Here is an 18,761-nt window from a genome sequence, read left to right as displayed (position 1 = left end):
ATAAATACAGGTAAAACACATTAATAGTCTTGTGTTTTCTTAGTCAATTTAAATAAGTTCATTTGTTGAGGAATTAAGTCATAACAGCTCCCTTGAAATTGCTTTTATTTTTTTAAAGGCATTTATTTCTCATGAATGCCTCATTAATTAATGAGGCATTGAAAGCCAAATAAAGTTGGGGTATCTTAATTTTATTCCTTTTGGGCCATGTATTAACCTTTGTGGTAAGTACGGTAATCATTTAACAAGTATTTTATCTAAATGATTTTAGCTTTATTTCACAGTAAAATCACAGAGACGAATCCTGCATATTATTATGATTATGATTAGGGAGGTTACCTGTAAACTTTAAGATATTTCTGGAAGCTTTGACTAAGGTCTTTAAGCAAGCGCTCTACCACTGAGCTAAATCCCCAAGCCCCAACAATGATCATTTAAATGATCATTTAGAGTTATGTCTTACTCAAACCTCAGTAAGACACTGAACACTGAAAATCCTGTTTCATTTTGTTTTAAAAAGCATACAAATACCTTTAAGTCCTTAAAATACACACATGTGCACACACACAAGCTAAAAGCACTGAGATCAGTTCAGTCACACTTTTGTCTTGTTTTTGTTTTTTGAGACAGGGTTTCTCTACGTAGCTCTGGTTGTCCTCGAATTTGCTCTATAGATCAGGCTGGCCCCGAACTCAGAGATCCACCTGCCACTGCCCCCAACGCCAAGTGCTGGGATTAAAGGTGTGTACCACAACTGTCAAGCTAACCAGCCTTTTTTTTTTTTTAAAGTACACTACGGGGATTACGATTTTTATTTATTTATTTAACATTTTATTTATTTATGTATACAGCGTTCTGCCTGCATGTATGCCTGCAGGCCAGAAGAGGGCACCAGATCTCATTATAGATGGTTGTGAGCCACCATGTGGTTGCTGGGAATCGAACTCAGGACCTCTGGAAGAGCAGTCAGTGCTCTCAACCTCTGAGCCATCTCTCCAGGCCCCCAGCTAACCAGTCTTATTGTAAGTCATCAGAATAAATTAAATGGAGCAGAAGTAACCCTTTCTTTCTCAAGCAATAGGGGGCATATTGCAGAACCAGAACTGAGACAAGGATCAAGAAGATAACATCTGAACCAGAACTGTATGGTTTATACATATCTATTTTATTTTCCTTTTAAAAGAAAATTTTCATTTAAATTTAAAAAGCGTATGTTAATTCCAACCCAGGGCAAGCTTCGGCCATCAGCCACTCCCCTTGTTTCCCCAAAATGTTCACACTGACTAGACACTTTCTGTTTGTCTGTTGCTGTTATTCTGTCGCTTCAACTGGCATACTGGACACAGGGCCAAACTTACTTACCTGGCTGCAGTCGGTACTGATGCTTTTCCGCTTGAAATTTTAGTTTTACCCTGAGCCGAAGGGAACCTGAGCCAATTTAACAGCTTCAGTTTACACGAGCACCTACAAGCCAGTTTGGTATTGAGTAAATGATATGTGTGGACTGTAGACATAAATAATCACGTCAGCTTCTAAAAAATAGAGTTGAGCAGCTGTCAGTGGGCAGCCACTTTTACTGATTAAAAAATTTTTTTCAATGTTACTTTGGGCTTTTTTTGTTTTGTTTTGTTTTTTTAAACCATCTTGATTATATTTGCCATGCTGGCATTTGCATCTAAAAGAAAAGGGGGAGAAAAGAAAGAAAAGAAGTAGAGATTCTTGGATCAAGAGTTATCTCCTGGCCCGGTGTCAATCTGGAATGGAGCTCCCTTCCTAGAGCTGGCAATGCTGGTCGGTCTCTTATCTGGATTACACAACACTGGCCTGTCCCCACACCGCCCCACTTGGCATCTGGTCCTGACCAGTGCAGATACTCCTCCTTCCCTCTAGGCATCCCTAGAACCAGGAGGCCTTTGAATCAGGAATGCTTCTTCTGTCCAGAGTAAAGTTTAAAGACCAGGCACACACACACACACACACACACACACACACACACACACACACACACACACGGACACACGGACACACGGACACACAGACACACACAGACACACACACAGACAGACACACACACACACACACACAGGCTTTGTAAAACTTCTCATAAAATGAGAAGATAATGAAGTTTAAATTCATCTGCTTTGACCTGTAAAGTTACAGACGTTGTCCGATTTTTCAGCATGTACTGGGGAAGGAAGGTTGCAGGATTCCCCCTTGTCTAAGCTTTACAGACAGTGGAGGATTCAGGTAGGAAGGAGATGGGAGAGCACATTCCAGACATCTGATTCAGAGAGAGCAAAAGCATTCCTAACAGCTTTGGGGAGTTCTCTTGCAGGCAAGAGATGGCCTTAGGCCACTTGGGTAATTGGCTCTTAGAATTTCCCCTGGAGAAGCTCTGCTTCACCAGACCCAGGAACAGGGTATGGATAAGTACAGGGGACTTATTTTTGGCATCAGTGGCATTTAACAAATGCTACCTGGGTCTCTGACTAGAAAAACAAAGCTAAGGAGACTGAGGGAACATGCAAGCCAGTCAGGCTTAGCAGGGTAGATCAGCCACGCAACAGACAGGAGATGTTTCACTACCAACACTTGAAGATGGATCTCACCACAGCTCCCAGAAATGTCAGTAGCAAGAGTATGGAGAACGGTTTCTATGGCCATCCCTAGGAGCCTGAGGAAGTCCCTCAGTTCTAGGGATCTCTATATAGGCCAGACAGGGATTAGAGACTTCCAGAGGAAAGGGGTATTAAAGCAGCCAGTATAGGAAAGATGTGTTAATGAGGGTAAAAGATGCTCACGGAGGAATATAAATATAAAAGTGTGAGGACAGTTTCCCAAGGGAAGATGGCTTTTATTTATTATTTTAAAATTTTATGTATACGAGTACACTGTAGCTATCCTCAGACACATCAGAAGAAGCCATCAGATCCCATGACGTGAGCCACCATGTACGTGGTTGCTAAGAATTGGACTCAGGACCTCTAGGAAGGGCAGACAGTGCTCTTAACCACTGAGCCATCTCTCCAGCCCAAAAATAGCCTTTCTTGGACTTATTTTTTTTTTATGTGTCTTAGTCACAAAGTTCTATTTGCTGTGAAGAAACACCATGACCAAGGCAACTCTTATGATGATGATGATGATGATGATGATGATGATGATGATGATGATGATGATGATGACGACGATAAACACTTCATTGGGGGCTGGCTTACAGTTTCAGAGGGTTAGTCCATGACCATCATGGTGGTACGCATGGCGCTGGAGCAATCACTGAGAACAACATTCTGATCTGCAGGTCCAGAGAGAAAGAGAAAGGGGGAGAGAGAGAGAGAGAGAGAGAGAGAGAGAGAGAGAGAGAGAGAGAGAGATGTGGGGGGGCTGACCTAGCATGGGCTTTTGAAACCTCAAAGCCCACTCATCTTCCTCCAATAAGGCCATACCTCCCAATCCTTCTAATCCCTTCAAACAGTTGTACTGGTGACTAAGTGTTACATTTAAAAGGAGTAAATATTCCTCCACTGACAAATACATAAAGTCAATTTTTCTTTACTTAAAGTTTATCTTTTATTTTTTTCTTTTTTATACTTGCCAGCTGGATTAACACACTAATTAAATGTAAAACCAGATGGAGTACCAAACACTTATTACTTTTCCAAACCTGAAGTGTTCTGGGGCAAGGGATACAAAAGACTAGCAGGTTTAATAAACAAAACCCCTTCTAAACTCAAGCAGGAAACAAACCTAACATCAGAAGTCAAAATGGTCTCACCGCAAATGAACATGAAGACACCTTAAACCTGACACATTGAAAACAAATCCAAACCAAAAAGGTATTTGCCAGGTAGGATCCTTAAACAACCAGCTCAAAAGAAACAAATGACCCATCAACAAACCAAGGGAGGTCTGAAAGTACCAGAAAGAACTCACCAAGATTCACTGGAGGAGACAATGTCAGAAGGTTTTTCATCTGTCAGTCACAGAATATTTAGACATGGAGGTGGGCAAGGAGTAGGTGTTTAGGGGACTAAAGGATGATAGGAGTCAGGTTCTGGACCCACAACATTCCAACTTTCACAGTCTTTGTAATTATGATCAGCCTCTCAGCCTTATAGAAAATTCCATTGAAGGTTAAACTGTTTTTTAACATCTGAAATCATCTCATCACTTGGTAATGAGGAAGACCCACCACCACCGCCGCCGCCGCCGCCGCCGCCGCCACCACCCACCGCCACCACCACCACCACCCACCGCCACCACCACCACCACCACCCACCGCCACCACCACCCACTGCCCCCCCACAGGGGCACTATACAGATGTTTGCACACAGATAACAAAGTATAAACACATACCACTGTATAATCATTCCTGATAGTAAGTCCTTGTACTACAAAATGGAAAGACACCACCACAGTCTAGGAGGAGGAGTGGAGTCAGCTGCAGAGCTCTTCCCCGGTGCTGGCCGTAGGAATTGAAGAAAACTGACTAACAATTAACTGAAAACTCACAACTTGGAATTTGGTGACAAATTTAATGAAGAAAGCAAGAAATGAAATATTTACAAACCCCAGCTCAGTAAAACGTTACACCAATGTGTATAAAGGCCCAGATCCAGGGCTTGGATTTGGCCCACCCCAAAATCCACATCATCTGTGAACTGTTGGAGCCTGTGAAAGGGTCAATTCTGCAGATCCAAAGCTGCAGGATCTCCATGACACAGGACAATGACAAGATAACTGGGAGGAGTCCTGGTGAGGCTCCAACATTGATGGTGTCACAGAGGCCCGAGACCTCTAATGATTAATGAGTGAAGATGTGTGGACAGCAGGATATACTGTGGGACCCACTGTGACACACTAAATTCCATGACAAGAGGTTCTCTATGCTGTATTTATTTTTGTTTATTTGTATGGGTTTTTTTTGTTTTGTTTTGTTTTGCTTTTGTGGGGAGGCTGTAAGTAGAAGGCAGCCGTGAGGGGGAAGGGAGATGAGGGGGACTGGAGTACATGATGTGAAACTCAGAGTCAATAAACAGGTTTTTTTTTAAAGATTTATTTTATTTTATTTATATAAGTACACTGTAGCTGTTAGACACACCAGAAGAGGACATCAGATCCCATTACAGATGGTTGTGAGCCACCATGTGGTTGCTGGGAATTGAACTCAGGACCTCTGGAAGAACAGTCAGTGCTCTTAACCGCTGAGCCATCTCACCAACCCAGCAGTTTTTGGGGGTTTTTGTTTTGTTTTGTTTTGTTCTTGTTTTTCTTAAGCCTCCAAAGCCTGTCAAATATCTTGTGAGCCCTCTGGGGTCGGGGAGTAAAGTCAGTGGTGGTATAAAGTACCCTCAAGGATCCTAGGTGAGCTTCGGACCTCCTTTCTGTCTTCTGCATTGGCCCTTCAAAGGGCATTCACTTCAGGACTGCTCTCTGCAAAGCGCCGTGGTGAAGGCAAGGGGAAATACCAAGAGGATTAGGAGATGGCCTCAGCCCCAGGAAGATGTGCACAGAAAGATAGTGATGTAAAATGCGACCGAGCCCAAAGCCCAGAAGCAGGAGAGAGTGTTTCCTTCACAAAAGGGAGGGCTCGGAACACAGATTACAGCTGAACCAGGCTCTGAGTGACTGGCAGGCCAGCATCTGGCTCTGTCAGGCAAGTAGGGAACACGAGAGGGCTGTGGGTAGGAAAAGGCACAGGCTATGCGAGGAGCCTGCAGGGACGTTGTTGCAGAAGAAAGGGGTGTGAATGTGGTGCGTGTGTGTGTGTGTGTGTGTGTGTGTGTGTGTGCGTGCGCGCGCGCGGAGAGTGTGCTATGGCATTCACAAGTCCTTTACTGCCAGCATGACAGAAGCTGTGTGAAGATTGATTGTGACATGTTGGTTGGTAGCCACTCTAGAACACTATTCTGTAGCAAAATACCGATAACACAAGCTTAGCCAAGGGCACACTTCTATCCAGTCAGTGGCATTAAGCACCTCCGGGGCCTCTCACATGGCTGTACCACTACCCTCCCCATCAACCTCACCTCCATCCTCACCATCCTTCCACTTGGACCTTTCTAGAGCGCCTTTGATCGGGAGGATGAAGCAATCCCTTTCCTTTCTCTCTGACTTTGGAGACTTAGTCTGATGGAGACACAGCGGTGCTCATGCAAGCGACTGTAATTAGATTCAGTGGTTTGTAAAACATAAAAATAAATACTGAAGACATAAAAATAGTAGTGTTGGGGGGGCGGGGCTGGAGAGGTGGCTCAGCAGTTAAGAGCACTGTTCTTCCAGAGGTCCTGAGTTCAAATCCCAGCAACCACAATGTGGCTCACAACTATCTATAATGGGATCTGATGCCCTCTTCTGGTGTGTCTGAAGACAGCGACAGTGTACTCACAGACATAAAGTAAATAAATCTTTAAAAAAAAAATAGTAGTGGAGGCCTTTTGGTAAGGAGGGGTTCAGAGAGGGGAGGGGATAAGAAAGGGTGATGGGGAGTTGTGAATAGGATTAAAACGCATTATGTACGTGTGTAAAATTGTCAAAAAATAATTTTCTCAAAAAGTTCCTCAAATTGCATCTTTTTGCATTTGTTAAAAATGTACGCTTATTTTGAAATCTTTGATAATTTCATGCGTGTGTACAGTGTATCTTGGTCACTCCTGTCACCCACTTCATCCCTCCCGACATGGTCCCCATCTTCCTCCGCTGTTTTTACTAACCCACTAAATTCAGTCAGTGCTGCCCATCCATCCATGCACAGTACATGGGACTGCCCACTGGGATGTGGATGGCCAACCATTGGCTTCCTCCCCAAAGAAAAATGACTCTCCCTCCCTCCGCTGTCAGCTTCTCAGGTGGTAATAGGACATGGGGAACTCCTCCTAGGCGAACCCGTCTTCCTTTTTTTCTTCTCTTTCCTTTTTCAATTTGTTTTTGAAAATGGATTCTTTCCTCATACAGTAAATACATCCCCCAACTGCAGATCCCCTTCCTCCTCTCCTCCCAGACAGCCCCCACCTTCTCTCTCCCCCAGATCCACACCCGGTTCCTCTTTGGAAATCAAATCGCATCTTAGGTGATACAACAGCGCCCCCTTCTGGTCCAGCAAAGGAACTATGAGCACAACAATGTCAGGGAAGAAAGTCCAGTGTGTCTCGCTGAGTGTGGGACAGGGTCCCAGAGGAGTTGGTTTTTTTGGAACTGTGGCAGCGAGGGACAGAGGGACAAACACTTTCCACCTGAGGAAGAGCTTCTGTTGATAAAATATATGTTTGTACTTCCCTGTACTCCCAGCACTCCTGAGTTCAAGGCTAACCTGGGCTACAGAGTGAGACCCTGTCTCAAAAGACCAAAATCATCATCACCATCACACCCAGAAGTAGTAACATTGGAACCATGTTTGGTGTTCCAGCTTCCAGCATTGTTTCTAATTGTATAAATTATTATTATTATTATTATTATTATTATTATTATTATTACTACTACTACTACTACTACTACTACTACTACTACTACTACTACATTTATTTATTTATTTCTCTCTCATACACACAAAAGAAAAACAACAAACAAAAAACCCACAGGTAAACTGACCTCCTCTCTCAGTGTTTTGGCACACAGTCCTTTCAGAGTACACAGATCCACTCTTGCCGGAGCCCAGAGAATGGAGAAAAGTGCACATAAACAGAGCCCAGAGGATGGAGCAACTTTAATCCCAGACACTGCCCACCTTCTCTTCATCCTCCCCTCCCCATGGACTATGCCTACATAGCTGGCCCTCAAGGTTCCTCAGACTTTGAGGTCTCCTATATATGCTTAGGTTTGGCCAGTGTGAAACAGTCCCCTTCTGCTGCCTGTGGACCAAGGTGTAGAACCCTTGGCTCCTCCAGAACCCTGTCTGCCTGCATGTTGCTACACTCCCCGCCATGATAATAATGGACTGAACCTCTGAAACTGTAAGCCAGCCCCAAGTAAATGTTTTCCTTTGTAAGAGACTCTTCTGGTTACTATACAGTATGTGTAAGGCTAGAAACGTTTTTTAGATTTATCTTATGTATGTGAGTACACTGTCTCTGTCTTCAGACACACCAGAAGAGGGCAGCAGATCCCATTACAGATGGTTGTGAGCCATCATGTGGTTTCTGGGAATTGAACCCAGGAACTCTGGAAGAACAGTCACTCCTCTTAACCACTGAGCCATCTCTCCAGCTCCAGCTAGAAAGATTTTATAAAGAAAAGTTTGAACCAAGTGTAGTGATGCAGTCCTTTAATCCTAGCACTTGAGAGGCAGAGGCAGGCAGATCTTTGTGAGTTCAAGGCCAGCCTGGTCTACAGAGTGAGACTGAGTCTCAGAAAAAGAAAGAAAAGGTTGAACTCAGGGCATGGCTCAGTGGTCAAGAGCTAGCCCAGCATGGGTGAGTCTCTGGGTTTGATCTCTAGCACTGAGGGAGAGAGAGGAAGAAAGAGCTCTATTATGTAGCTCCTAGTTTGAAGGCTGGAAGCAAGAAAGGGTAGACCGGCTGGTTCAGCTCCTAGTAAGTGGACTGTAATCTGAATATAGCCAAGACAGAGATCTATCCTAAGACAGGCCTACCACCTGGGAGGCCTAGAGTTGCCCCCTGATAGTGAAAGCAACAACATTAACAACAAACCAGGAAACTGGAGTGATTAAGGGTTCTTACCCTCATAATAACTAACTCAGGCATCCCCAAGTGCTACCCTAATCTCTTCTGAGAGTACAAATCCAGCTACCCAAGGCTACCATATGCTTCACCTCTTAGCACTGACACTGTGGGAAACCGAACTTCTACAAAAGCACATGAACTCTTGTGGGGACAAGGGGACCCAAATCACAGTGGATTAGTGCCACCGGCTGTGAACAATGTATTCAGAGGTCTCTACATGTGGTCATGGGTCATTTCAACTCAAGATTTTTCTTCTATCTAGTCTTAGAAATGTCTGAAGATCCCAACTCAGATCAGATCCCAGACTCAAGGTATCCTTTCACGGAGGTCTTGGGCTCCTCGAGATGTCCTGTGGAGTTCCCATTCCTCATTTCTGTAAAATTCTCTGGGCTTCAGTTATCCCTGAGATCTTTAAACTCAAATGACATAAATATAAAGCCCATCTCTGAAGTTGACCCAAAGGCCTTGCTTTCCCCATTTTCAGCTGAATTTGGTTTTGTGGTCAAGTGGCCATGAAAGTCCTGGGTTGCTTCTCAGCAGGGGCAGGAAGAGCTTGCTCTTGAGAACTGGGTTCCAATCTATTTTAGAGGCAAGGTACTATTAAGGGATTATAAGTGAAAAATCTACTTATCCTAAACAGGCTTTAGACACTCAGGCTAGTAACCTCTCATTTCTTAGCTATGTGAGTTATTAGAAAGGTAGAAAATGAGTCCTCTGTGGGGAACTCCAGTCGTTAAGTTTTGGGTTGATTATGGGACAAAATGACAGTTACCACCAGTGTGAGGTTACATAGAAATGTCTGTGCTTTCCCACAGCGAGAATTTATAAAACAACTCACAAGCCACACTGATTCCATCAACTGTAGCTTGTCCAAAAGTCCCAGCTCCCCTTGATAGCAGTGTTGTCAAACACCGGTTTTTTTATTCCACTTTTTTTTTAAATTCCACTTTTAAACATTAAATTTATTTACTTATTCCCTTTACAACCCAATATTAGCACTTCCTCTCCTCCTAGTACCCCCTCCTCATGCAAGTCCTCTCCTCATTCCCCTTAGAAGGGAAAGCCCTCCCCTCTGGGTGTCAAACCCCACCAATCCACCTCCTCACATCAATTTCTTTTATTTCAGTCTTCACAGCTAAGGTTAAGTCAAGGTCACACAGTAGAAATCAGTGAGCCTCTCTCTCCATTCATGCCTGCCCACCCCACACCCATGTGTGTGCGTGTGTGTGTGTGTGTGTGTGTGTGTGTGTGTGACCAGAGAGAGAGAGAGAGAGAGAGAGAGAGAGAGAGAGAGAGAGAGAGAGAAGCTGCAGCAGAGTTCCAAAGAGGACAGCAAGCACAAAGCTGCTAAGGATGCAGAGGGAATGAATCTCGGGGCAGTCACCACACAGCTGAGGCCAGCCGGAGGCACAGCTATAGAGCGCAGTAGCGGCAGCGGCAGGGTCAGAGATGATCAGAGCCTGAGAGTCAAGTTAGCAAAAGTAGAGTGTGGGGCTGTGGTTACCGGAGAGATGAAGGGCAGGGAACCAAGCCTGTCTGTCCTTGATGCACACACTAGGTGGTCATAGGACGGCCATGGCCATCACATGGTTAGACGCCCCTCTCTCTGTGGAGCACAGGTGAGTGTGCTGTACACTTTCCTCAGCCTAGTGTGTTTGGTGAGTTCTCAGGCCTGGTTTCCCTATTATTTAAACACACCCATGTGTTCACAAGGCCCCAGTTAACTTTCTAGGGGGGTGGGTGTTCTATCTACTTTTCCCTATAAGTTATTCCTCCACCTGTGCCTTGTGGGTGGTGACAGGCAGATGGAGTTGTTTATGTTCCCACCAAGGCATCGAGTCCTCTTTTCATTGGCACCCAAGATAGAGGAGTGGAGTAACCCAGGCACAGCCGGAAAAGTCAGTGTTTGTAAGCGCAGTGACAGTGAGCAGAGTGCAATCCGATCTCAGCAATTCCGTAAGTTATATATATTCCACTGCGTCTCTCTCTCTCTCTCTCTCTCTCTCTCTCTCTCTCCCTCTCTCTCTCAAGCACTTTTAAAATATAATATTTTATTAATTCTTAGAGAATTTCACACATGAATACAACAGGATTTTATCATATCCACCCTGCACTGTGCCTCTCAATTCCTCCTCCCTCCCCCAGCCATGACTTTCTCCTAACATCTTGTCCTTTTATCTTTTATAACTTACCGAGTGAGGTTAGTGTTTCCCACGTGCACAGTCAGAGATGAGGCCTTGTGGACCCCTACTCCATCCCTGTTGAAATGCTGACTGGCTCCATCTTGCTCAGGTCTTGTGCACACAACTGCAGCTCTGAGTTCAGGAGGTGGGTGACCAGGCATATCATACTCACAGCGGCCTTCCCCCTTCCTCTTTTTCCCCCCTGGTGTGTGTGTGTGTGTGTGTGTGTGTGTGTGTGTGTGTGTGTGTGTGTGATGTAAATGTTCCATTTGGGCTGAGAATTCCACAGTGACTTATTCTCTGCACTTTGACCAGTTGTGTGTCTGTGTATTAACACCATCTGCTGAAAAAAAGATACTTCTTTGATGAGGGATGAGAGCCGCAGTAGTCTGAGTATGAAAAATAAGTGTTCAGAAGTCAGACTGATACTATTATGCCCATTTAGCAAAGCAATAGTAGTCCATTTTCCAAGGCTCCGTGGCGACCTCCTGGGCCGTGGGGTCGGTCTTAGCCAGGTCCATGGTATCGTCCGTGAGCTCTCTCGTATGGAGTGGGCCTTAGATCTAACCAGAGGGCAACCAGATGCTATATATGTCCCTATAGCATCCATGCCGCCATTGCAACAATGTGGAAGGTTCCCAGTCAGTACAGGTTTGATCTTCTCTGTCCTGTTGCTCAAGTGTGTGGTGTCTTCAGCATTAGGGTCTTATTGAGGCCTGGTGGGCAACCGAAAGCAGTAGTGAGAGCAATGTGTTGTTTGGGGTGGGGTCTCTAGGCTGCCCCTGACCACCAACTTGAAGGGAGCTACCCTGGCCCTGGGAGTTTTGTCTGATAATCTATGAGAGGGGACGTTATCCCCCATGTAAGCTAATGCCATTCAAACTTTTTGTTTAAATTAAAAATATATATATTTATTTATAATGTAGGAGTGCTCTGTCTATACACCTACATGCCAGAAGAGGGCATCAGATCCCTTTTATACATGGTCATGAGCCACTATTTGGTGGTTGGGAATTGAACTCAGGACCTCTGGAAGAGCAGCCAGTGTTCTTAACCGCTGAGCCACCTCACCATAGCCCCTTCTACTACTACTATTATTATTGTTGTTGTTGTAAAGATTTATTTTATGTATGAGTACAGTGTCACAGTCCTCAGACACACCAGAAGAGGGCATCAGATCCCATTACAGATGGTTGTGAGCCACCATGAGGTTGCTGGGACTTGAACTCAGGACCTCTGGAAGAGTAGTCAATGCTCCTAACCTCTGAACCAGGTCTCCAGCCCAATTTTTAAAAAAGCTTATAACAGAATTTTCCTAGCATTCTTCTTCAGTGTTCGTTAGCCCTCTGCCATCTTCCTCTGCCTCTCCTCTCCTCTCCCTCCCTAACTTAACCCTTCCATGTCCCTGATTCCCCATCCCCTGCCTATACCTTCTATATTCTACAATCCTTTCTTCTTGAAGATCCCCCGCTCTCTCTCTCTCTCTCTCTCTACACACACACACACACACACACACACACACACACACACACACACACTTTAAGAATACTAAATATAGGGCTGGAGAGATGGCTCAGCGGTTAAGAGCACTGACTGCTCTTCCAGAGGTCCTGAGTTCAAATCCCAGCAACCACATGGTGGCTCGCAAACATCTGTAACAGGATGCCCTCTTCTGGTGTGTCTGAAGACAGCTACAGTGTATTCACAAATAAAATTTAAAAAATGTTAAAATATAAATCTTCAAAAGCATAAAGGCATATGGTGCTCATGAACTCACAAGAGCTGCCTGTGTGGGCTTGCCCAAGACTGAGGCAGTGAGCATTCAGTCACAAGTAGGAGAGGAGCGCAGGGCGCCCAGCCCCAGCACAAGAAGCCCTTATTGCAGATGGATGCTGCTGGGGGAGGGGAAGTCGTTGTCTTAAGTAGCCTGATGTAACCTCTGGGAAGCTACTTAAGTTTCAGTGGGCAGCTTCACACCTATGCTCATGAGAGTGTCCCTGGTTAAACCCAATGAGTCACAAAGCAAAACCAAAACCAAAACTAAAGCAAGAAGTCCTGAAAGTGCAGTGGGACTTGGCAAGAGGGAGGGAAAGAGGATTGGTGTGGCAGGGAAAGCAAGAGGAATCGGAGGGGAAAGTGTACCAGAATGTATCTATCACATGTGTGGAACCATCAGAGAAGGTCTTTCTGCCATCTTGGTGCTCATGGAGGCCTGCTGGGAACAGACATCCAGAAAGCAAATGTGTCTGGAAGACATGTGCAAGTCCCTCTTCACTGACAATAAGGACCTGGATCAGAGACACTGCTCCTCACAGCTGCTCGTAAAATCAAAGGTATTGCTGGCTGAGATGGGAATGAATTCATTATACTTAGGTGAGAGATGTGCTTATGTTTATGAAGCAAAAGACAGCACCGTGTCTCCTGGCAGCAAACTAAACAAATCCAGAATAATGTGGGGAAAGGCGACTCAGGCCCATGGAATCAGTCACATGGGTGGTGCCAAACTCCAAAGTGGCCTTCCTTTGATGGCCACTGGACAGAGTCTGTGTGACACTGTATGCTCACAGACTTCAGCTAAAGAAATAAAAGAGGATGTGGTCATGTTTAAAAAAAAAGAAATAGGGGGCTGGAGAGACGGCTCAGTGGTTAAGAGCACTGACTGCTCTTCCAGAGGTCCTGAGTTCAAATCCCAGCAACCACATGGTGGCTCACAACCATCTGTAATGAGATCTGATGCCCTTTCCTGTGTGTCTGAGGACAATGTACTCATATATAATAAAGAAATAAATCTTAAAAAATGAGAATAAAAGTAAAATGTTTTAAACTAAAAGGGGATGTGTAAGCCTTCCCTCACTACTGGGGAGAATTTAAAAGAGAAACCATGTAGCCTTTGGAAGATAGAGTAAATGAAGAAAGTTTTATTTAAAAACAAACGATCAAACCAAAGGCTCTCCTAAGGCTCAGATGATGTCTGAACCAGAACCCCCTATTCATTCTTCCCAGCTTGCTATGACAGAAGCATCGCTCTAGCAGGTTCAGCCAAGGATGCAAGACATTCCCTTCCTGAGCCTTAGTCAAATGGCTTCCTGTTGAGGTCAAGCCGGGCCCCACCCTGAGTTACTCCATACTGTGGAAAACTGTGGTTTTTCACATTGTACTTTGCTCTAGGAGACTCCGTTTTACAAGCATGCAGAGGAGGGAGGATGGCTGTGCATTTGGGTGAACGTGTAAACAACACCTTTTGTCTGGGACCATCCATGCCGCACAGACTGGTAAGGGGAGTAGAAAGGCTCTACCCTCCGCAGTCATCATGGTGGATGGAGATGTACTAAAATCATCGCAGGGAAGCCAGGCTCACGGACTTAGCAAACACCAGGCCAAGAAGAGAATATAATGGATCCTATAAAGAGATGGATGCCCAGCACGGAGCTGGCAACAACTCCCCTACAACTGTCCACTTAGAGAGCTTGACAGTCATTGGCAGACTTGGAGCCATTGAAGATAGACCCTCTCTTATCCTCTTAGAGTCTACCTTCTGTTTGTCTGTCTGTCTCTGTCTCTCGTCTCTTGTCCTCCTCCTGCCACCTCCTGTGTGTGTATGTGTGTGTGTGTGTATGTGTCTGTGTGTCTGTGTGTGTCTGTGTGTCTGTGTCTGTGTATGTGTGTGTGTATGTGTCTGTGTGTCTGTGTCTGTATGTGTGTATGTGTGTGTCTGTGTGTCTGTGTGTGTCTGTGTGTGTGTCTGTATGTGTGTCTGTGTGTGTGTGTCTGTGTGTGTCTATGTGTGTGTGTCTGTGTGTGTGTCTGTATGTGTGTCTGTGTGTGTCTGTGTGTGTATGTGTGTGTGTCTGTGTGTGTGTGTATGTGTGTGTGTGTCTGTATGTGTGTGTCTCTGTGTGTGTATGTGTGTGTGTCTGTGTGTGTATGTGTGTGTGTGTATGTGTGTGTATGTGTGTGTGTATGTGTGTGTGTATACAAGCAGAGAACTCCTAACTTACCTGGAGCTTCAGCTAGTCTTGTAGTCTTGTACTCAACTATTGATGAGGCCTTCTTCACTGCTTCTCCAGTCTGCCTGCTCGCCTGTCCCATCGATCCATTCCCTGTTCCCTCATCAGGACCTGGTCTTCCCCTCTGCCTCTGCAGCTGGACTCGGCTCTATAGCTCAGCTCTCAAGGCCCTGGCACACAGCTGCTGCCCCTGGAGCCTCTTCCCTAAGGTTGGGTTTGGGTTTCCTGTCTTATCAATACAGAGCGTATTTACCTCTGGCACCTTTTGCTTGAGCACTTTGTAATCACGTCATAACCCACACAAACAGCTTCACTGTGTGGCACATGATGCATGAGCTGAGAGTTAATATTATTAAGATTGGAATACAAGTGTTTGCCTCAGCCAAGTTGCCAAGGAGAAGTAGGAATATCTGCCAAATTGCTCCCATTAAAACCTCTATACCTTGTAAATTACTGGTCTTCGATAAATTCTGGCATCGTAGAAAGACACAAGAGTGTTCACCGGTGTTTCTGACAGTGTGCTGATGACTTTAACTTTCCATGAGAAGAAGGATGTCCAACCCCTGCACCTGTTTCTCAGCTTCGGACAAGTGACCAAGAGGTAGAGGGTCCTTCTTGTATTTAATTCCAACTCATGGGATGGAAGAGGTCTCTTGCACAGAGTCCTAAAGAGAACTAGGGCCTCCCTCTTCCTTGCTAAAATGCAAAGGTCGTGGTTCCATGATTGTTAACTGAGAAAGCCAGCAGCTGCCCCTGGCCTCACCATCCTGCTCAGTGCTATAAGTTATAGAACAGAATGGAGAGGTGGAAAGGAAGCTTGACCAACCACCCTTCTGCATGAGCTTTATTAGGAAGAGCTTTGTGATCATGAGGGCATTGCTTGGGCCTTGGGGTAGGAGAGCATTAAGGGAACAGGTTAAAGTGGAAAAGAAGATGTTCGTCCCATACAACAGTATGAGGTAACCTGAAAAAGAAAGCAAGAGAGTAGGGAGACACACACACATATACACACAAAGAGAGGCAATCAGACAGACAGACAGACAGACAGACAGACAGACAGACACAGAGGGCCTTTAGAGACATCCCCTAAACAGTATTGATGAGATGGTTCACAGGTGAATGTGCTTGTCTAGGATCTTTAAGCCCTACGTCCTGCATTTGATCTCTGGGATCCTCATGGTAGAAGAAGAGAATGAACTACTGTGAGTCGTCCTCTGACCTTGACACACATGCTCGGAAGCAAGTATTTAGATGTCTTTAAAAAGAAATCCCCCAATAAAGGAGATTTTCCGACTTCTCTAAATTTTCAGGATGTAATGAGAAGTTTCACACCAAGTAAATTGAGATGTCAAGGGGCCAGGTCCTATTCGATAGGATCATGAATTTACCCTGCAGTTACGAGAGGGAGGCCTAGGCTTGCTTTTTGCCTCTCTCTCTCTCTCTCTCTCTCTCTCTCTCTCTCTCTCTCTCTCTCTCTGTGTGTGTGTGTGTGTGTGTGCGTGTGTGCGCGCGCGTGCACTCGCGCATGTGCTTTTTCTCTTACAGTAGGGGCCTGTCAAGCCTGTAGGCAGACCTCTGGGAGGGAGGCAGTTGAAAGTTGTGTGACCTAACACTCAAAGCCTACTGAGAGTCCTTAGATTACAGATCCTCTGGCTGCTCCTTCCTGGTCCCCTCCCTGGCCCCTAAAATCATGCTGTGCCTCCCCAGCCATCTGTCAAGAGCTATCTATATGTTCCTGCTGTGTGGAGGAAATCAGGCCCAGCCTTTCCCACTGCCCAGCACAGAGTATTACAGCTTTATCAGCAATGTCTCTGGTTCCAGGCACAAGGCCTAGGCCAAGCTAAACCACCTGTAGCAGAACTTGCAGCTATCCCCTAAACCTCTGTCTTGGGTTGTGTTTCTGAAGGGATTTTGAAGGTTTCTCATCAGGCTCTCTGTCATGCTACATGTACAGTCTCTCTCCTAATGCAGCTCTTGTGGATTTTGAAGGGAAGATCTCTCTCTCTCTCTCTCTCTCTCTCTCTCTCTCTCTCCAAGGTACCATCATGCTGTCTCTGGTATGGTGCTGTATCTCTCCTAATTGCTCTCTCATTGATAAGGCTGGATCACGTCCCCAAAGTCCCATGACCACAAGGCTCTCTTTACTAATAAAGCTCATTTTGGCTGGGCAGTGGTGGCACACGCAGGTTCCAGCACTCAGGAGGCAGAGGCAGGAGGACTCTATGAGTTCTAGGCCAGCCTGTTCTACAAAACAAGTTCTTGGCCAGTCAGAGAAGTTACACAGAGAAACCCTATCTCAAACAACAATAACAAAAATAATAAAATGATTTTTTTAGCTTGATGTAGTGGCACATGCTTTTAATCCCGGCACTCTGGAGGCAGATCTCTGAATTCGAGGCCAGACTGGTCTACACAGAGTTTCAGTACAATCAGGCTAGCAGAGAGACCCTTCTTCATAAAACAAACAACAATGAAAGCTCATTCTGAAGGGTAGTTTTATGTCAACTCCCTTTCAGAAGCTGCCTCTCCTATTCCCACCCCTCACCCCCACCCCCATTTGTAACAAGAGTGTCCCATGGAAAGAAATGCTCCACTGTCCTCATATCTGCTCCGTGGCAGGCTTGGAGGCCATTCTGAGAGAAGCTGCTGGAAGACAAGTCACTAGTAACGGACCTTCTTCTGCAAAGATGTAGAGAGAAGTTTAAGCTTTAAGGGATTTTCTTTTCTTTTCTTTTTCCTGCTTTCTTTTTAAATTCATTTTTTTTTCTTTTCTTTTTTTTGGAGCTGGGGACCGAACCCAGGGCCTTGCGCTTGCTAGGCAAGCGCTCTACCACTGAGCTAAATCCCCAACCCCTAAATTCATTTATTTTATGCACATTGGTATGTTTTTGCCTGCATTTATGTCTGTGTGAGGTTGTCAGATCTTGGAGCTACAGACAGTTGTGAGTGCTGGGTGGGTGCTGGGAATTGAACCAGGGTCCTCTTCACCACTGACCCATCGCTCCAGCCCTGCTTTAAGGGATTTTCAAAAACAAGGCACTCCCAAGGACAATGCCATGGAAGGCTCCAGAAGCCCAGGAAGAAGGCTGCTAAGACTATGCCATAGGAGGAAAGTTGTGGGCAAATCCCACTGAGTTCCTAAAATGTCACCTGGACACTCAACACTGCAGCTGTATGAGGGGGTAGGGGTGGAAATAGGGTGTCAGGAGAGTAGAGGTCACTAAAATAACAATAACAAGCAAATAATAGTAAGAAGCCCCATGTGGAGTGGGCTGCTAGGAACTGCAACATGTCATCGCTACAATATATTTCCTTTCTTTCTTTCATTTACTTTTTAAAAAAGATTTATTTATTTATCATGTATAAGTACACTGTAGCTGTCTTCAGACACACCAGAAGAGGGCATCAGATCCCATTACAGACGTTGTGACCCATCATGTGGTTGCTGGGACTTGAACTCAGGACCTCTGGAAGAGCAGTCAATGCTCTTAACCACTGAGCCATCTCTCCAGCCCTTTCATTTATTTTTTAATTTTGATACAGAGTCTTACTATGTAACCCCTGCTGGCTTAGAGCTCACTGGGGACCAGGCTGGTCTCGAACTCACAGCGATCCCACCTGCTTCTGCTTTCCCAGTGCTGAAAGTAAAGGCATGTGCCACCACGCCCTGCTACAACAAATTTTCTAAAGTAACTGTTCCCATCTAGAACTTATGAAACATTTAAAAAAATAGGAAAGAACAATTTATACATTAGAAAAAAGGAAAATAATAGAAACTCCCAGACTTGAGCTCTGTCAGGTAACATCTTCCCAGAATCCATAGTAAATAAATACATTAGAACACTAATAATAAGAGTCAGCCCAGCCAGGGAGATAAGCGCATATATACATACAT

The sequence above is a fragment of the Rattus norvegicus genome, chromosome 18, assembly GCF_036323735.1.
Source record: "Rattus norvegicus strain BN/NHsdMcwi chromosome 18, GRCr8, whole genome shotgun sequence".
NCBI lineage: Eukaryota > Metazoa > Chordata > Mammalia > Rodentia > Muridae > Rattus > Rattus norvegicus.
This window is presented reverse-complemented; position numbering follows the sequence as displayed.